Source organism: Barbus barbus, assembly GCF_936440315.1.
Source record: "Barbus barbus genome assembly, chromosome: 31".
In the NCBI taxonomy this organism is placed as follows: domain Eukaryota; kingdom Metazoa; phylum Chordata; class Actinopteri; order Cypriniformes; family Cyprinidae; genus Barbus; species Barbus barbus.
In genome coordinates, this window is record NC_136759.1 from 11,427,024 (window position 1) to 11,448,975 (window position 21,952).

At 34.8% G+C, this 21,952-nt stretch overlaps 1 pseudogene across 1 annotated transcript; it reads left to right on the plus strand.

Annotated features, from left to right (window-relative positions):
* Nucleotides 1-822: 822 nt before the first annotated feature.
* LOC306851311 (cilia- and flagella-associated protein 337-like) lies at nt 823-21,829 on the plus strand (annotated as a pseudogene). The gene is made up of 31 exons: nt 823-890; nt 2,070-2,238; nt 4,121-4,174; nt 4,251-4,334; nt 4,553-4,618; nt 8,088-8,304; nt 8,435-8,520; nt 8,827-8,919; nt 9,201-9,246; nt 9,329-9,375; nt 9,737-9,854; nt 10,101-10,158; nt 10,881-11,099; nt 11,927-12,032; nt 14,162-14,313; nt 14,473-14,573; nt 15,643-15,749; nt 15,844-15,923; nt 16,072-16,126; nt 16,219-16,264; nt 17,104-17,163; nt 17,262-17,310; nt 18,610-18,740; nt 19,662-19,760; nt 19,849-19,907; nt 19,987-20,125; nt 20,215-20,254; nt 20,377-20,465; nt 21,174-21,340; nt 21,478-21,581; nt 21,682-21,829. The product of its transcript is annotated as a cilia- and flagella-associated protein 337-like (transcript).
* Nucleotides 21,830-21,952: the final 123 nt, after the last annotated feature.

The window sequence follows — 21,952 nt, forward strand, 5'->3', positions numbered from 1 at the left end:
GCACCTGCTGTTTATACCATCCAAGAAGATACATCGTTGAAAACAGATAAAACCTTAGCCAATCATGTTACTCTGTGCACATCACCCCATAAGACATGCACAGCTCATGCACAGCTCCTGCACATTATCATTATATGTTTAGTTATTAGTTCATGATTAACATATATATATTAAAAATGTTATATGAGATTAGTACAACATTTAAAAGAAAGACAAAATCAGAAAATTTCCATAACAAAGTAAACTGAAAATAGGCATAAATAATTTTTACTATATGCAGTTCATTTTTCTGAGATTTGTTTAAGCCTCATTTGGCAAAAACAGATGCATAAAATTGTTCATGATTTGTCTCTTAGGAATAATAAATCTCTTAAGGCTCTATTGGTTCTGAGAATGTTTCAAGTATCTTGACATTATAGAATAATAGTAAAGACATTAAATGTCAAAGGAGCTACTGATTCAAGACATTAATTTTCCTTCAAAGCAAATGCCACAGATATCTTCCTGATTAAATCTAAATTTACTGAAAAACTAAGACTTGAAGAGTTTAGAAGAAAGTCAGTTTATGGCGAACTAACTCTTCTGCTGAAAGGTTTTTTAGCATGATCACATTTGGTATTAAATGTGGCTCTCGGCACCAATATACACGTAGCCACACGACTCAATTTTGTGTGTCAGGTAACCTGAGATTCAGGTGTGCTGTGCCTCTAAGCTCGGGGAGATCTGTACGCAGCATAGCTCGAGCAGCAAAACAAGAAAGCAGCCTCTAAGGAGAACGAAAGCAAAGCCAAGAGGACAAGACACTCTCAGATCTCTCCTGATATGCCGCTAGGCAGGAAAATTCGGGCCTCATCTGCTGGAGCCCAACTTGAGGCCCATAACAAGCACAGGTATTCTGCTTTATTCTTTTTTATTTATCTATATCTTGACAAGGATTCCTGTTCCCACATTTAATCGTCTAATTTGCTCAGTGCTACTTTGAAACAGCTCCTGATTCAGACACTAATTTGTTCTGCTTCATGACTTTCATCTCAGTATGAGGACTATGTTTCGTACCACATTGGTATTCAGCCATTTTCCAGCTTCTGACCTTGAGTATCACTCCTCCTGTTGTTCATAGTGTTGCCAGGGAATAAGGAAGATGGTTAACGCTGGTGCCATGCTGGAACACTGTACCAGTTTTTGTCCTTGAGGATTAATTCATTTTTGTTTTGACAGACAAATATGAAAATTTTGCTTGACTCTAATTTGATTTGGCTTAACTCACCCTTGGCTTTCACGTTGCAAAATGAAATTTAAGAGGTGTAAAGTTCTCCTCGTGAGAGTAAACTTACTACTTGCCTTTGTTTATTCAGAGTAACACGGCACACAGCACCATATGTGACCCTGGACCACAAAACCGGTCATAAGGTTCAGTTTTTTGAAATTGAGATTTATACATCTGAATAAATAAGAATAAATAAGCTTTCCATTGATGGGTGGTTTGTTAGGATAGGAAAATATTTGGCTGAGATGAAAATATTTGGCTGAGATACAAATATTTGAAAATCTGGAACCTGAGTATGTCTTAGCAATGCATATTACTAATAAAAAATTAAGTTTTGATGTATTTTGCGATAGGAAATTGACAAAATATCAACCACGATCTTTACTTGATATCCTAATGATTTATTGGACTAAAAGAAAAATCAATAATTCTGACCTACATGTATTGTTGGCTATTGCTACAAATACACCCTTGCATATATGATATCTAAGATATATTATCTTTTTTTTTTTTGTCATAATAAAACAGATGTATTATCTAATTTCATAATATCAAACTCTACCTCTCATAATCCATACATAAATATATAAAAGTTCAATCATTTTATAAATATTTGATTTGTTATTACTCATGGCCTAATGATTAAGCTATAACTTGACACGTAATATTCTGCAAATAAATTTTTAAATGTTCAATGTGGTTTTGTATGTATGTATCATTTTTAATGATAAAGTAATAAAAAGTTTGTGTGTGTGTGTGTGTGTATGTATATATATATATATATATATATATATGTCTTCAGTTATTTAGACTCAAGAGAGGAGAGGAGCCAACAGCTTCCCGATTGGCTGGAGAGAGAGGTTTTGAGGAAAGGACCCAGGCGACACTCTCATACCCTGGAAGATGTTGCTAAACTCAGCATGCACCAACGCTACAGAGCAGATCCTGCCGGCACCCTCTGTGAGCTCAAGGTAAAAGTCAAAGGGTCACGCTTGTGCAGCAGCTGCTGCTTGGCTGCATTTCCCAACAATTATATTCCACCTAGATTGAATGACAACTTGCCACAGCATCATCTTTCACCGGCCAAGGTATGCAAATTAAATGTTATAATGATATATGAGGAGGTTGGGCAGCTGGACTGAGGTATTCCTCGAATCCATAATACTGCATTTGAAATTAGAGTCTAATATAATGATTTAATATTTAATATATAAACTAATATTTAACCCCGCCCCTCCTCAACAGGCTCCACCCCTCCTATAATTCTAATCTTGTTGTTCAGCATTTTTTAAACTTCTTGTTCTAACTGACGTGCAAACAGACCATAGTGCATCAACTTTGGGTATGTTACAAGGTGCATGTATCTTTTAATATCTGCTCTTATCCATATCATATGTTGTGTGGACAAACTGTTTATTCTTCAAAAAGCTGTTTTTTTTATATCTCAGGTTTTGATGTAGATGTAACCATATTAAAACTACCATTTTAGTCAGACTCCTTTTAATCTCCTGACCTCAGGGTGTCAGTGTAGTATAATGGATTACTCCTCCACATCAAACATTCATTAAATATGCTAAAATCAAATCATGAACCTTTTCCTGAAATGACATTTTGAATCTAGTACAGAATCCATTAATTCATTAGCTGGATGACCTTTGGATGGGCAACCATCGCAGAGTAATCTGTCATGACTACCGATCGGATGAAATGACACCATAGAGATGCATCTTTTATTTCAACAGAGTGCTTGAACTTGCAACCCAGAAAGCAAATCAATTACTTTTTCCGTATCAAGCCCAAAATTGTTTGTGCTGGAGGTAATTTGCCATCTGACTGCACACTGAAATAGGCATGAAAGTTATAATCTGTATTCATCACTGTAGAAGAGCAAGTAACTACAAGAAGGGACACTGCTAACTACACCTTTCAGTAGTGTGACAGAAGCTCAGCTGTTTTTAGTAAATTGAAATGTTCGTGTTGGTGTTTTATGCTGTCAGCCTAATTGTTTTTGTGGCAAATGCATTGCTTTTTATCAATTCCTAGGCCAACCGGGAAGGCTAATTTACTTTGGGTTCCCTCTGCAATGTCCTATGGATTTTTAGAAAGACTATTTTTAATTTGTGAGTAAATTGAGGTCTGTGGTTACTTGGAGAAACTTTTCTGTCTCAAACTTGAATTTTGAAGCAGCTGTTTTTTTTAAACTTAAGAAATAGTTCACACAAAAAAATTTAATTAGCTGAAAATTTAGTCACCCTCAGGCCATCCAAGATGTAGATGAGTATGTTTCTTCATAAGAACATTTTGCATTATGTTATTTGCATAGAAATGAATAATTTAATGAAATATAGTAATTGTAATATAATTTTACATCTAAAAAACCCGCTATAAAAATCCATTGGAAGTTCAAGAAGAAACGTGTGTGTGTGTGTCTTTTACCATCATATAGCCTATCATTTCTTTATTCATGGCGGATGGTTTGACTGGCATGTAATTTCTTGCAGACAGCATGAAGCAATTGGCTTCTGATCCACAACATAATTAAAGGGCATCATGTTGTTATAGTCATTTCAAGTGAATTCATTATTGTAAGGAGCAGAACATGTGACAGCAGGCTGTCAAAAACCAGCAGCTATTTCATTTTTTTGACATGCTGGAAGGTGCTGTTTGATCATCCAACAAATGTCAAACAGCACTTGTTGATTTATACTATGTTGAATTATCATCCACCATCGATTAACTCTATGATGTTCTTCTCGGTTTATCCTCTCTGTAGTTCTCAAATAGAGTTAATACATGAATCTCACATGTTGTTTGATGAATTGAGATTTGATGTATTTTTACTGTCCAATATAGATTGAGCAGATGGTGTCCATTCATGATCTAAAGCACATTAAACTGGTTTATGATGTAAGTATTCAAAATATTTTGATTACTTGGAAAACTTTACAAAAAGTGGTTTTCTTAATTATGTTCTCTTGTGCAGGAGTTTGCAAAGGCTGGCATCTGTATGCTGGATTATGAAGAATTCCAGTCTGTTGTGAAAGAATGCCAAGGATTGAAATCAGTTGTAAGTATAATTGCAACGACAGCCTTTCTATGATGAATTATCTTTCTCTCTGTCTGCAAAAATACTGTACTGAACGATTTAGATATTCCGTTATAAACTGTTGCTGATGTAAATGGAGGCCCAAGGCCTAAAATCTTTATCATATGATTGTACAATTTTTCCTCTCTCACTGTCTTCCCACCCATTTCTTTGGCCTAGCACTTTTCGAAATGTCACAGAAAGATTCTCAAATTCAGCAGCTATTCATGAAGATCGATTACACTGGCGATGGCAGAATCGAGTGGGTATGAATAATTCACTGTTTCCCCTTTAAATCTCAAACTTGCTCTCATTTAATAGATGAAGAGATGATTTGTTAAATGCACAGTTGAGTTTTTGCACTTGAAAAATCTTTTGGCAAGTTTTCAAAATGGGTCTCATTCACTAACATTATATACAGACATATTTGTGTATGAAAACTGCTTACCAACATTATCAAATAGTAATCATGACTGAAGTTCACACTTTAGGTGATTTCTATTTTCCAAACATGTAACTTGTAATGAATTATTACAACACTAGTATTATATTTTTTATAATATTAATATTAAAATGTTATATTGTTCTATTGATTTATTTTTATTTTTATTACCTTTATTTAACCAGGAAGAAACTCATTGAGATTAAAAATATCTTTTTCAGGAGTGTCCTGACCAAGATAGGCAGCAGTACAACCATACATACACACAGACACAAAATACACAAATAATAATAATAACATAAAACAACTGAAAAATTAAATCCTTTAAAGTCAACCACAATCCATAACACATCAGGCAAAACATCTACAGCCAGATGTGGCTGCCTCCAAGTCAGTTAACATCCTCTTAAAAGCGACCAATGAGACCTGAGGCCGGATTCACGAAAATCTTCTTATAAACTATACGAAGTTCGTAAGAATGTTCTTAAGTGCAATTCTTGAAAAATTCTTATGTTCTCAAATATATTCTTCAGAACATCTTAATTATTTTCTTAAGAAGAAAATGACAGTCTAAACTCTTTATTGTCTTTTTGAGCTTCCTGCTGATTACCCTAATAATCATAGTAAGCACGCACACTCTTTTTGTCGCGATTTTGACTGGCGCTCAGCTTTACATTTTTAATGCGGCATGTTTTTGAACAGCCTGTCTCAAGCCGCAGCATCTGTTTGATTCAGTTTTGTGTGTCCGCGCTGCACAGTCATATGCGCTGCATACTGCCAAAGATTATGTCGTATTTATAAGCTAAAATAATAGCGTCCAATTAAAGTTACCTATCTTACTCGTTTTTGTAGTTTTGAAGTTAGCAAAAAGTAGTGTTACACACAGGCTAATCATGACCGAACATTGTTTACATTATCAGTTATCGCTGTCGCTTCAGAAAACTCGCGCACATCGCTATTAATAGTCATACTATGTATACGTTGTTGTAATGCTTAAATATAACAATTTATTTGGAAATAACCCAATACATTAATTAAATAATTCTTACTGTTTTGGATTTAAGACAAGTCTGGGGCTGTCCTAAATTTAAGAAGTTATTTACGATGATTTTTAAGAAGATTCTTTTCAAGAATTTGAATTCTTCTTCATTTTTGTCTTAAGAACAATCTTAAGAAAAAAGATAAGAATATTCTTCAGAAGAATGTTTGGGAATACAAAATATTCTTAACTTTTTTCTTAAGTTAATAAATAAGAAGAAAATGGCAGTTAAGAAGAAATTTCTTCTTAAGAATGTTTCGTGAATCCAGCTTATTAAGTTTCATGGATTTCTGTAACTTGTTCCATGTAGAGGGAGCAGCATACTTAAACGCCTTTTTTCCCAAGTCAGTTCTAACCTTTGGAACAGACAGAAGGAAAAGATCCTGGGAACGAAGATTGTAAGTCACGAGATTGTTACACTGATGTAGGTCAGAAGGTAAGATGGAAGTAGACCTATAGCCGTGTATATGAAGATATACCAGTGTTGAAGTCTCCGCATGTTCACAATGGTGAGTGAGGACTTTAAAACCAGTGATGAACCTCAAAGCTCCATGGTATACAGTGTCCAATGCATATAAACTTTGAGACGAACCATGCATGTATAAAACATCACCATAGTCAAGTATAGACATAAAAGTGGCAGCAACCAGCCTCTTTCTAGATTCAAATGAAAGGCAGGATTTGATTCTGAAATAAAACCCTAGTTTAAGTTTTAATCTTTTTGCTAGCTGCTGAATATGAAGGGTAAAAGAAAGAGATTCTTCTATTAAAATACCAAGATATCTATATTTCGAAACACATTCAATCTTTGTACCCTGAAAAGTGAAGATTGAAGGCAGATTTGATTTGGATTTCAAATTTGAAAAAAAGCATGACGTTTATTTTTTCAGCATTTAAAACAAGTTTTAAATCATAATTGTAATTGGGAGAGGGCCTGGTCTGCGGTGGGTGCTGAACAATACAGTACAGTGTCATCTGCATAAAAATGAAATTTTCCTTTAGACACGTTACTATCAATGTTATTTATGTAAAGGATAAAAAGCAAAGGCCCCGAGACTGACCCCTGGGGCACGCCTTTTGTTATTTTGAGATAGCAAGAGGTGTTGCCCTCTGCCTGCACACACTGAGTTCTGTCTGTAAGATAATTATCAAACCAACTAACATTTTGTTCGGAAAGTCCAGCCCTACAGTCTGTGCTTAAGCACTGTGTGGTCCACTATATCAGATGCCTTAGAGAGGTCAATAAAAAGGGCTGCACAATGCTGCTTGTTATCTATAGATTCAATAAAGTCATTTAAAACCTTAAGAGCTGCCAATGTTGTACTATGCCTTTTTCTAAAACCAGATTGGAAATCAGAAAAAAAAATTTATTGTTAAAAAAAAAAAAAAAAAAAAAATCCTTTAATTGATCACTAACAAGGGACTCTAAAACCTTGACCAGAACAGATAATTTAGAGGTCGGTCTGTAGTTATTTAAGATAGAAGGGTCACCACATTTTAACAGGGGAACCACGAAGGCTGATTTCCAAATGGAAGGACTGACATTTGTGTTCAAGCACAGATTAAAAATGTTAGTTAAAATATTAGTTAAATTTGCTGCTAGCTTTAAAAAGTAGGGATCCAGTTTATCAGGGCCTGCAGATTTTGTCGTGTCCAATTGCTTGAGGGCTTTATTTACATATGAAACTGTAATAGGACTGAAACTAAAAGACTGACTAGAAGGATCCAAACCAACAGTCTCCACTGTAGAGGAACACTCATGTTGAGTATTGAGTGACTCAAATAAAAATCCTGAGGCTATGAAATGTTCATTGAAACAGTCAAGTATTTTGGTCTTATCAGTAAGTTTTTGAGAGTCTATCACAATGCTTGAAGGAAGCTCCTGGCCCTTACTGTTTTCTGATAATGATTTAATAGTTTTCCAAAATTTTGATGGATTATTCAGGTTATGAGTGGTTTGAGAAAGAAAATGATCAGCTTTGGTTTTTCTCATTTTTAGAGTACAAGCATTACGCAGTTGCCTGAAAACCAGCTAGTCAGAGTTCTGATTTGATTTTCTGGCTTTTGCCCATGCCACGTTGCGCTCATGAAGGATATTTGCTAAATCAGGAGAAAACCAAGCATTGTTTCGGCCTTTAACTCTTTAACTTTCGGCCTTTTAATCACAATTGCATGGTAGTGAATGAGACTCATTTAAAATTCTCAACACACTTCCATACCAAATTCTATTTAAGTGTTTGTCTCTTTCTTTTAGCATGAGTTCTGCACATACATCTACCTGGAGAACAAAGAGAAGGAATAGACTGTGCGTCGCAGTAAGATGGCAGCCTTCATATTACCAGCTACCGTCAAGTTTCTAAACTGCGGGGAGCCCGTTCTGAGAATCCACTTCCCTCCTAATGGCACCGTTGTGACTCTTAGAGAAGATAGGGTTGTTAGTTTCTGGACCCCCAGGCTTTAAGAATGTGTTTGTGGGTTACTTTTATATTCTGCCTGGATCTTTTTTTATTTGTTTACTTCACATGTAATGAGATTCTGCATTTTTTTTAAATGATATGAATACCCTATTTTATTTGAATATTTTTCTACTTCTCTATGCAGCCTGGCAGATCCATTGGTCGAAAACCAAAATGGGCTACTGATTTTGTGCCAATGCCAGAGTACAATAAACTGATCATTGGAACAGGGTAAACTGCTCTTAAATACATTTATTTTCAAATAACAGTTATTAGGGTACAAAACTTTCTAAGGAAGATTTTTGCCGATGGCATGCTAGATTAAATGAAGTAAATTTGCTGATGCTTTTATGCAAAGCAACTTACAGTTATTACAGGGACGATTCCCTTGGAGCAGCCTGCAGGGGACTGCTCTGCTAGACAAGTACAACTATGTAACTTTATAGTGATCTTAGGAAAAACTTTCTGATTTTACAACAGCCACATCTGATCTCAGCCTCAGCTAATCTAAACAGCATATTTTTTCTCACTTTACAGATCCAGAGAGATTCAGTTTTATGAGCTTTCCACTTTGGAGCCTTGCTGTCAGTTGAGTGTACTAGAAACTGTGCCTTTAAACCTGGATTACTGGTGAGCAGTGTTTTACCTTTGTTCAATGTTATAGCAGATATGATTTTAGTTATTATTTAAAACAAAAACCACTTAATCAACTACACATTTGCAATTTAATATGATGTTATATAACATTACATAAGAAACAAGGTTTGAAATAGCAAGGGTATGTTATGTTGGCTCATGCATTTTTTATTAATTGTAATGAAATATTTAAGAACAAGAACACAGGACTTCCTTTGATGATACTTCCATGTTTGCTTTTCTTGTCATTGAAAAATATACTCTTGTTTTGTCAGCTCTACTGGCCCAGATGAATGTATCATTGTATATGGTGATACTCAAGTAAGTAAACGAATGTAGTCCAGCACATGAATTTCATAGAATACAATGTATTTGTTTAATCACAAAGCTTTTGGCACTCTAGGGCTGTGTGAACATCCTACTAATGAAATCGGTCAGGGAGAAACTGAGGTAAACAAGATTTTTTAATAATACTCATTTTGCGTGTGCAGTTTTGTAAAACAAAATTACAAGAGCAAATCATGCAGACATGTCCTAATTTTCATAATTTAATGAATAAATTAATTAGTTCTCTGGAGAGCTGTGCATATAGATATGTGAACAATAACTGACATCCTAAGAATATTTTATGACCTTGCTTACTGTGTATGATACTTACCTTATTTACAGACCAGGCCATAAATTATATGTTTATTCTATAATTACAACATAAGGAAAAAGCAGACAGGCCTAGAGGTGACCTGGACAGTCTTTTGTGTAGTATTTTTTGATTCATGTTTGTAAGGTTTTTTTTTCTGCATATATGCCCTAGATTATGGAAAAGATTGCCTCAGGTTGACAACGTGCCAAACATAAGCATTGACCATGCAGTTCAATCTCCAGAAATAACATTTATCAGATGGAAATTCCACCAAGACTGGGTGTCAAAGGTCAAATGTTTATTATTATTATATTATTATTATTAGTAGTAGTAGTATTTTAATGTCTTCTCGTACAATGCACATGAATATACATTGAAATCCACTGTAAATATTCCATTCAAAATACATTAGTGCATTGAGAGGTGATGAATAATACTGAGAATATTTTTTTTTAATGAATTTGTAAAATTATTTATTTTCTGCTAAATAAAAGATACGGATCTAAAATGTTGCAGTATTTTATTATCATTTCAGGTGAGCATACCTGCCATTGTATCCTCATCAATGCATGAAGACTCTGCCCTTGTTATAGTTAACATTTAAAAATGACTTCTGTTGTTTTTCTTTTTGCAGTACAGTGGGATAATGTGATTATTTTCTTTTCTCTCGTTTAGTAGGGTTATATGTCACCCCAAACTCAAAAAAAGATGAGAAATTATGTTTTTTTTTAAATACAATTAAGGCTATTTTTAAGGACTACTCAGTTTTTTTACATTGTGACATTGTGACAGTGAAGCGCATTCTTTTCCTGATTATTAATGTTACGGTAATGAGAATCATAATTAAAAATGAGAAATACAAGCAAAAGAAAACATACAGGCACACTGTGATAATAAGAAAAGGGGTCGAAATATGTTTAGATAAATGAAAAAAATCTTAATGATCCAAAATTAGGGTTCATTTTATTCATGCAAAAAGCTTTTTTTTTTTACTGTTGATTTTAAGGTGAAATATGACCTAGACATTCAGATTCACTCAAGGGTTTGTAGAAAATAGTGTTCCTTGCTTTCTCAATTCTTTCTGAGTGATGTCTGTTTATCATGGCAGTAGGAAGAAAAAAGGAACTCTGGCGTCTTGCATGTTTAATGCCAGAAGAGAGATCTGTCAAAACTCAATGTAATGACGGTCTGGTTAAGCTCATTTGAATAACACGCTGTGACTCAGAAAGAGGGGAAAAGGGTTCGGAATCTGTCAGCTGTGATCTGTTTGAGTGGATATGTGCGTATGGATGTTTGACAATCTGTTTTTAATTAGGAAGCATTCATCCATCAGCCTACATGCAAGAGCAGATGAGAGAGAAAATAGAAGCGTGCGGAGAGGGAAAATCTACAAAAGTTTCACAGAGGGCAACCAGCAAACAATCTTCACTGTTCCTAAAGGAGTCATGACCTTTGACTTCTGTAAGAATCAAAATATTCTGGTCACCGGTAGGATGGACAAGCTGTTGCGCATGTGGATGCCATACGTCCCTAGGTGTGCCTTATATCCTAATGATATCTTCTTCATAAACTGGCATCTCTCTGATTCCAGTTCTTTTAACCCTCATGTTGTATTCCAGTTTTTTGACCCGGAGAGGTCAAATAGTTAATGTTAATGAACCAAAACATAATGACTTTGCTCACACAAGTCTCCCCTTTTTTGTTTCCTTACCTTTTTACACTTCTTGTTTTCCCAGTCAAAAATTATCAGCCCAAAAAATAGCTTGTAAATCTCTGATTAAGGTCTTTAATCAAAAATCTTGGAATAAAGCTTTTTGTCAACTTGTTTTCTTTCAATTAGCACGTTTTGTATTTCTTTTTGGAACATGATTGATCATAGGCCTCAATGATCTAAGCGTTTGCATCAGGGTTGCCAGGTCTGCGTAACAAAACCAGCCCAATTGTTACTCAAAACTATAGCCCAATCACGTTCCAGGGGAAATTGGCTATCAAAAGCACTCTAAAATCATGTTGCGCAGGGGGTAAGTAGCCCAATTCTGCAGAAAAAAACACAGATTTGGCAACACTGTTATTCACCTCAGTTTGTGAGTGACCATTGCCAGAATTACAAGTTGAAAACATGGTGACAAAAGATTGAATTCAAGATTTGGTGATAATATAGCATAAAGAGAGATTTACAAGCAAGTTTTAAAAAGCAACAAATTATGCAGTGCAGGGCTTGAATATCTTAGACCAATTTTATTCTTCTGGACAACTGCTTTTCTGATTTTTAAGAGGATATGAAATACACACAGATGATACTGTGTGTTCAAAATCTGATGTTCTATGGCAGACTAGTTATTTTACATTTTGAAATGGCAGAAAACCAACTGGGATTTTGAAAGGTCATGCTGCCCCTGTTTCCTACCTCTGTATTGCCTCAGAAGATGGGCACATTTTCTCAGTCTCCACAGAAAGCACCGCTTAGGTGAGAAATTAATTCATTATTCAAAAGTCAAATCTGGATTTTTGAACATTTCTTGATCTGAAAAACCAAGGCATTAAACTGAGCTACAGCGTTTTTCTAGAAGTTCATAATCAGAAAAACCAAAGGCAATGTAGCACCACTGATTATCTATTAACTTGTCTGTTCATTTACTCACCCTCCTGTTGTTCTAAACCCGTGATATTCTTTTATCTATATCCTGAACACAAAAAGGGAATTTCAAAGCACATTTTGATTACTCTTGTCAGTATAATGAAGTTATATATTCACCGACCGAATAGCCTCGATGCCACCGAGTATCGAGAAACATCTTGTCGTTAATCACATTAACGTCAGTGAGCCAATAAGCCTGCAGCACTAGGTGTGTTCGACTAGAAGCGACGTGGCGGACGCGCATTTTGATCAGTGTTTGACATCCGCGAGAGCGATTCGAAATACGGGGCAGTCTGCTGTCTATATCTATATATTACTATTGTTCAGCAGACAGTACATACTGCTACTATAGGCTATTATTAAAATTATTAAAACTTTTTTTTTTTTTTTAATAATGATCACACATTTCTTCCATGTTTTAATTTTAATAGTAAACCCCCTTTGTTTGCCTATAAACTTTGATTTTCAATAATTTAAAGATAAATTGCATAAAAAATTTTTGCCTTCATTTGAAACTCAGAATTTCTGAGGAAAAATAAAACATATCATAAGGCTATTTTTAGAATAATTTTGAATAAACTAAGTTTTTATGCATTCAAATAATTAGGCATAGCACACCATAATTTAATAACAATAAAACATATGTGAAAGAAAATAAAACACCCACTTATGGGGTGGATAAAGATTTTCTATTTCTTGAAGTCTTTAACAACCTAGAATGAATGAATAGAAATTATGATTTTGTCTCAGCTATGCGTTTTAAAACGAACACGCACTAGTGTAAATGTAGATGTGTAAACTGAAAACTATTTGAACTTCCTTAAAATGATTTGTACTGATTTATTGTGTTGGATATATTTTGTTCCTTTGTGCAGTGGCTGAGGAGATAAGGCTTTGAGTCTGTATAAATGTCAACAAGCTGAAAAAATTGTTTTTTTTTTAGATAATGTAATCTTGTTAAAACTGATTTCATAAAATTAGTATCGAAAAAAGTATAGTTTAGGAACTGGTATCGAACTCAAGGTATCGATATCGAAAATTTTTGAACGATACCCAGCCCTATGAATAAGAATGGGGGCTGTCAAGCTCTAAAATCACAAAAATGAGCCATATGAGTGCACTGTATTAAACCTACACATATCATTCCTTCATTAGAAAAGTACGCTCTTAAAAATAAAGGCCTCTAAGGGGTTTTTCTCTAAGGGTTTTTTATGTTTCCAAATAACCTTTTGGTAAACCATTTTATGTAAAAAAAAAAAAACTTTTTTCCACTATAAAGAAATGTTTGTGGAATCAAAAGGATTTAATCAATGTTAATGGTTCCTCATTGCACCATACAAGCCAATAAAGAATCGTGAAAAAAAGAATAAAGATTTGTGAATGTGGTTTGTTTTTTTATTATTTTTTCTCTATGAATCAGTTGATCCAGTTTATTTAACAACACTTATTTTATGGCGGTTGTTTATCAGTTCATGAATCAGACTGATCTAGGGTGCGTTTCCCAAAAGCAACTATTGTCGCAAGTTCCATCGTTACCAATAGAGTTCAATGGAACTAATGACCATAGTTAGCTATTGATTGTTTTGGGGAACACACCCCAGGTCTTTTCATAATGCAAAGCTATTTAGAAGACTTGCAATATGATGTGCAATATAAGTCATATGTACCACTTTTATGGTACTTCTATGATGCCTTTGAATCCTTTTCACGGCTTGCCAGCCCCAGTCCTCATTTACTTTTATTATTTTGCAAACAGTGGGCAGGATATTGTTTAAAATTCTCCTTTTATGTTTGATAGAAAGAGGGTCACACAGGTTTGGAAGAACATTAAAGTGAGTTAATGATGACAGAGTTTCCATTTTCTGTGAAATATCCCTTTAATCAGAGAAACAAAGCAGTGCACCATAAATATGAAAATGTATTATTTTTGTATGATGGTATTGTTATTTTTCTTTTAGATACTGCATATTAAGGATCAGACATATCTGTTTACTGCCCATCCAAAAGCAAGTCAGATCCAGGGAGAATTATCTGCATGCCTCTGCTCTTCAGCTGTGAAGGGGCTTTACATTGCCACAGATTCCCTCGCCTTACTGTCCCTTCAGACAAAGTATGTTATATAAAGAATGTCTCAAAGCCAGTTTTAGGTATCATTTGGCTGTAAGGTGTAAAGGTATCTGTATATTAAGTTAGAATTATCATCACGTCATTCAGCATCAGTTGTCATGCATTTTGCATCCTTTCTCCTTCCATATTCCATCTGTTGTAGACCACAGTCTAAAGGCAATCAGATTGTGTCCCATAAAGAGCCAGTGTTGTGCTGCGGATACAGTGAGGAGTAGGCAGGTGGTGAGCTGCTCTGAGGGCTCGGTGAGTGGTTTTGAGAAAAACACAGAGGAAGCAGATGCACTGTTTTTCATATTCATAGGTTGATCTTCTAAAACTGACACAATGTGTTTCAAGGTGATTGAACAATTAGTAAAAAAGTAAATATACACTACCATTGAAAAGTTTGTGGTTTAATGTTTTCTCTCCTGCTCACCAAGGCTGCATTTATTTGATCAAAAATACAGTAAAAATAATGATATTGTGAAATATTATTGTTTAAAGTCACTGTTTTCAATTTGAATATATTTTAAAATGTAATTTATTCCTGCACTTTTCTAGCAGTCATTACTCTAGGCTTCAGTGTCACATGATCCTTCAGAAATCACTTTAATTTGTTGATTTGGTGCTCAAGAAACATTTATTATTATCAATGTTGAATACAGTTGCTGCTTAATATTTTCATGGAAATTGTGATACATCTTTTATCAGAATTCTTTGATAAATTCAAGGTTCAAAAGAACAGCATTTATTTGATATAGAAATGTTCTATAATTATGTAAAGGTTTTTAATGAGTCTTTACTGAATAAAAGTATTGATTTCTTTCCCTAAACTTAACATAACTATCCTTTTGTGATGTATTCCATTTCTTATAAGGCCAGTGAGGTGAGGAACACAATTTATGGGTATGGATTTGTTTGACTTTGAAGTTGGCAAACTGAAGTAGTCAAGTTTCCTTGAACATGAATTTTTGGTCTGGAAGAGAAATAATAATAAATTATAAATGTACATTTATACTGCCAACTATTTAAAAACCAGCTGAGCTGTTAGGTATGGAGGACCAAACCTGCAAAAATTGAATTAAAAAAAAATATATATAAATAATGAAATAATACAAAATAAAGTAAAAAAATAAATAAATACTGAAAATAATTAATAAAGGAGAAAATAAAATTGAATTAAAAATGAATTGTTTGTATTATTTATCATTTTAGTTTCCTAGAATTATATTTATTTATTTTCATTTTTAAGGTGTTTGGTCTTCCATAGATTAGGAAAGCAACAGTCCCTCTTGTCTAAAAGTAGTGCTTTAATGCGTTTACTTGAATTCAGGTTGTCAAAGTCTGGGACGTGGAAACCGGTGCTCAAGTGTTTGAGTATGGATGTGCTCACGGAGAATCTGCAATTACCTGCATGGCATTTGACCCTAGCGGAAGGAGGTTGTTACAGCTAATTAATTTATATAACACTGCAAAATATTAATATTCAATTTTTTGCTGTATTATATTGCATTGTTTTTATTTTCACCTGCAGGCTAGTGACTGGTGGAAGAGACGGATGCCTTAAGATGTGGAACTTCAACAATGGCCAGTGTGTGAAGATACTCAGCAGAGGTCAATAATGCCTCTAGATCTTAATGTGCCTTTGATTGATGTTCTTTGCTCTTGAGTATGACTGATTATTCAGAGTATTGAAGATATAATCTCGCACTCCCTATAAAGATGTTGTGAAGCAAAGAGCCTTGCATTATGTTTTCCCCAGATGGAAGATGTGCTGAGATTTGTGACTGCTCCTATCTGACACTGCACAGGAACACGTGTGTCTCTGCTGACTGCCAGCCCCATAATCTTCATGGATATTACGCCCCTGATTTTTTTGGCTGATTCGCTCTTTTATTTGTTTTGGCAGATTTGTGATTTCTGTCGGTTTGGGCTGCAGGATTGACATTTACTTGGTGAGTATAAAGTGACCAGCCTGCTTCCCTTGACCTTATTTTATATCAGCGTAATTCCCCAGATGGCTCTCATAAAATGGTTGACTGCCATGACCCGTTTCTTCCCTCTGGTACTCTCTCCTTTATTGCTGTTCACTCCATTTCCATATTTCATTTACTTCAGCGTTCCACCCTCCTCAGACGTGCTGGAGTGCTGTTTGGTGTGGTGTATTCCCCAATTCCCTTCAGACAGTCCATTATTCCATCTTTTACAAGAGCTTTTGTTCTCTTTAGCTTTGTGGGAAAAGATACCATAAATGCATGATTATGAGACCACTGGAGAATACATATTTTATTTTTATTCAAAATTTCCCCTCCATCTCTTGTCAATTCTGTATTAAGTGTTCAGGGTACTTTGATTTATTCATTTTGTTTCAGTGTTCAGATATTTAATATGAAATATAAACCAGATCCCACTCTCCTCGTTGTAGATCTATAAAATGTTGCATTTAAGACTTATCCTACTTGTGAATAGATGCAAACTTCTGCAAATGAAAAATTAGATCAGTTCCATAGCCAACAAAATACAATGAAATAATTAAAAGTTTCATTTACTGACATGTCTTATACAATAATAGACCCTTTATTTACTTTCTCAGGGACACAGTTACAACAGATACAATCAAGCAATGTGTGATTAGTACTTTAAGATGTTGGTCAGATGGCACTTATGTATCTGAAAGGACCCTTCTTGACCAGATTTGACAAAATTTAACGCCGGTTATTTGATTCAAGAAACTGTGAACGGAATTGATTACTTTTAAAACTAAACACATGCTGTTTTTTGGTGCTTTTGACAGGACTCCAAAGAGGAAACTCAGTTCAATCAGAGACCAAAACCTTCCTGGCAGGATGATGTGGTATTAGCATCTTCTACAACATACAGCTCATTCATGTTTATATGCATGTAGTTTAAATCCTTTTCAAGTCATTCATGTGTTAAATGTTTGACACACAGAGGAATGGGCACAAAGAAGATATCCTGTGCATTGCTCACTGCACTCCTGGCCACTGGCAGCTATGATGCAGGGCTTGACGCTTACCTTTTCCCCAAGGCTAAGTCAAAAAATTTAGGAGCGCATTAAAAAACATTTAGGGGCGCAATGCAAATTTGTCAAATTAGGTGTTTTAGCTTAATAAGGGGATACAAAGAGACATTTACAAGCACAATTATTTAATTTATCAGAATACAGAAAGTACACAAGGTTTTTAAATAATTTTACTTCAGACACTATTTAATAGGCTAATTATGTAATTAGTTATAATCCTATTAAACTGTGTCGGTATAAAATTTTCACAATAATCATTGAAGCTTTTGTCACGGTATATGCTTTTGTTTTTAAATCACAATATATAATTTCTAAGTGAAAAAAAGTGTTGTCCTCCTAACAGGTTAAATAACTTTATTAAAGATAATTTACTAAAAGACTTTTATAAAAAATACATAAAAATATAAAGTAAACAAGTGTTTCAAGATTAGAGTGCAAAAGATTGTTCAAATGAACGAAAGAACAATAGGTAAGTAAGCTCCCATTTGTTAACATTAGTTAAAGCAGGTTAACATTAACTAAAAATGTGCAATAGCTAATTGTTGCAGTAGTTAATATTCTTTGTTAATGTTGATTAATAAAAAATACAACTATGTTAGTTAATGTTAGCTCCATTGAATTATATTAAGACAACTTTTGATTTTATAATGTATTATTAAAAGTTGAAATTAAGATAGCATTATTAATAAATGCAGTCATTGTTTTTTTCATGTTAACTAATGTAACTTGTGTTACTGAACAATAATAACGAATCAGTCGTTGATATATAGATAGGCCCACTGCTCTCTAAGTGGATGGGCCATGTTTTAGGTTAGAAAAAATGTTTGAAAATAAATAGCTCATTAAGTCTTTAAGTAAGAATTATTTGATGCTATTGTGAAGACTAAAGCGAATATAAATATCTAAATGACTGTGAGTGTGAAACATTATTTACACAGTTTTAGGAAAGTAGCGTAGCTGATTTGTTTACTGGGTTACCGGGGTAACGGCAGCGCCCTCTAGTGGCGAATGTGCGTCATTCAGCGCGTCTTCACTTTAACTCGCTCCGCTTTTCTTCTCATCTGTGCTCATTTAAATTAAACCGTTGCCTTTTTAAAGTTCTAAAGTAATCATATGAGGCTGCATCGCAATTTTTCCATAAATAAACAGAATAAATTTTTAATACGTTTGTTATAGGCTACTGTATAAGTTAGGCTGTTTTGTATTCGCACTTGTGCTCCTAAATACATTTTCCAGTTCGCACACATCTATTTTTAGTCGCAAATGCGAGTGAAATTCTCGCACTGTCGAGCCCTGTGATGGCGAGATCATTGTGTGGAATGTGGTGTCTGGACGCATACAGTGTCGCTTCCAGACCCCTCAGTCTCAACAGAGCAGCAGTACTCATTGTATGCCAATATTTCTTTGAATTTTCAGTGAATAATGATTAAAATTCTGCTGATTCTCAATCAAATCGTATGAAAACTTTAAATATACTGTAGTGCACAAGTCATACAGACATAATGGGAATTTTGAGGGGAAATATCCATTTAAAGAACCAGTTCACCCAAAAATGAAAATGTACTCCCCCCTCAGTCCATCCAAAATGTAGAGTTTGTGTCTTCATTGGAACAGATTTGGAGAAATTTAGCATTGCATCACTTGCACAATGGGTCCTCTGCAGTGTATGGGTGCCGTCAAAATGAGGGTCCAAATAGCTGATAAAAACATCACAATAATTCACAAGTAATCCACACAACTTCAGTTAACAATTGAAAAGCTGCGTGTTTGTAATAAACTTGTCAAGATATTTTTAACTTCAAACCATTGCTTCTAGCTAAAATATGAGTCGAGCCATAATGTTGCTTTCTCCAGTAAAAAAATAAAATAAAATAGCCTTGTCTGAATCAGGAGAGAAATACACAGAGATCAAACACCATTTAAAAGTGAAAACAGTTTACAGGAGATGGTCTTTTTCACTAGAAGAAGTGTTTTGGTTTATGGACTCATATTTAATATGGAATAAATATTATAATAAACAAATATGGATTTGTTTATTACTAACATGTAGCTTTTCACTTCACGAGATGCTAATTGATGTGGATTATTGTGATGTTTGTATCAGCTGTTTGATACTCTCATTTTGACGGCACCCATTCACTGCAGAGGATACACAGGGTGAGTCAGTTTTCAGTAAATTTTCTTTTTGGGGTGAACTATACCATTTAAGAGTGAGAAGGCTTTCCATTTTTGCTTGTGAATGTGTTTTGAGGTGTTGCAATATGCAAGAGGACCTTATGTGATGTTTATTTTTTAACTGCACATGATAGTTCGAAACACAGGAGTTCTGAGCCTCAGCTTCCTAAAGACACGAGCGTTTGTTCCTGAATTGTCCTCTTCTGCTTGGCTTGTATCCTCAGGGTCTCAAGGTGAACTGGTCTTTGTGATTGTGATGAAAAATCTGTTCATGTATGCAGAGCTTCTGATTTCACTAAATATATTTAATCTCTATCAAAGGTAATGTATATTTCTGGAGTATTCTGAATGGCGGGAAGTTCATCACATCTTTTCAGGCCGTAAGTATCATATATTTTATCTTTCCTCAAGTTTGATTATAAATTCAGTGTCAAACGAATGAGGCAAAGGCTTTTCAAGTCTCAACTTCAGCAGCAGATTGTAAAACTGGCTTTAATGCGGGATGACAGCATGCTTTTTACAGCCGATCATGTCGGCTTCATATATGTTTACAATGTCAAGCAATATGCCCTGGGACCTGAACAAAACCCTCCTGAAAGTAAGGCCAGTCCTCATTTTATCTCCATGACTCAAAGCATGATTTTTAATGTTTATTTTGAGCCTTGATGTGGTTTTATTCATTTCTAGAGGTGAATTTCTGGCGTGTGCATATCAGCAGCATCACTAGGTTGGTTTAACAAGTGAAAACACAAACAAAACACCACAAGAACATAACATTTATACTATTATTTTCTTTAAAATTTTTGTTTAATATTTGATATTTCATTAACATAATTTATTCACCTCAAGCTTGAAGATATTTGACAAGGACCAGTTTCTGCTTACCTCCTCATTGGACTGCTCAGTTCGGCTGTGGAGTATCCATGGGGAATTTATAGGTACATCTGCATAGTTATTTGTCTTTTTACATAAACTATGTAACCAAATGTATGAGCATTACACCAATATGCCCTTTTTGAAATATTTCATTTAAAATGATTGGCTTTAATAGGGTATGTCCTCATCAACCGAATACTTTTTGTTTCTGAATTACTGGTCGTGGCATGCACATTCTTCCACCAGTGCGTACCATACGAAATACTGTTTTTACTGCAATACCTAGCTTATTCATTGGTGCCGCAATACTGCTAAAAATACAGTATTAAAAATAGAGCATAACCACAGTGGATTCCAGAATGATTCTTTTGAGTTGGTTCTTTTTTGTGACTCAAAAACAAGCAGCATAACCTGTAGTAGTGTGGTTGACTCCCGAATGAATTATGCCAATGAACTGGTTGTATTTCAAGTATTGTTCTTCTGTGGGACTGCTAATGCTGAACAATGATTTGACATTATTCAGTTCCAAGGTGTAAAATCCACACCATTGTGAATTTCAAGTGAGATTTTGGAGCTAGTTTAAGTTGGACAATAGCTACTCTATTGGCAATAAACAATGGTCATTTTTCACCCGCAAAGGTTTTTACATTTTGATGTAATTTCACAAGACATAAGCAATATATGTTTATTCACTAAAACAACCAAGCCATCAGAGTGATTCATTCAAGAATGGAAATGAATGACCATCTAAACTACACTAAATTCCACAGGTACATTTGGACAAGAAGAAAGTTGGAGCATCAGCACACCATCTTCCTGGAGGCACCCTGCTGTTCCCTACGAGATTCTCATAGATCCCTTAAGTATGCTGTCTCATCCCGTACTGGATATAGAAATCAATGTGTCAGATGTCTCGGACTCTGAGAAAACTGAAAACGTAAAGAGGTAAGGTATTTGGGTGAAGCTTTGTGTAGTTGTTTTATATAGCTATGTTTTCCCCACTAATGGCTCAGGTGGTGTTACCGAGATGAAAATCTGGCTTCTAAAACACTCCTAATGTGCTCTTAATTGCAGTTGGATGTCCTCATCGAGGAGACTGACCCTCCATCAATCCTTAACGATAAAGATATCGAAGATGGAACAAACAACTCCTGGTCTCTGTCGGAGCCTGGCAGGAGGTTCGTATATCATTTCATAAAAACCAAAAAAAGAATAAACACTAAGCGTTGTGATAAAGCAGTAATAAATGGGATATTCTCCGATTTTTTTGGATCACAGGCAACGCCATGCAATACTAAAACACGGCAATAGAACGAGTCTCAAGGACTACAACACTTTGAAGGACTCGGACCTTATCGTTACCCAAACAACATGTAAAAAAAACGGATCTTTCCCTCAGAAATATCGATTCATTCGTATCCAATGATGCAGACAACATGAGGATGAGTAACTATCCCTTTAAGAGACTCTTGTGAAAAACGTGGAATAGAAAGTTTTAGAGGTGTTTATTATATTGTGATTTCAAACTTACAGCCAAAGTTTTAGGCAC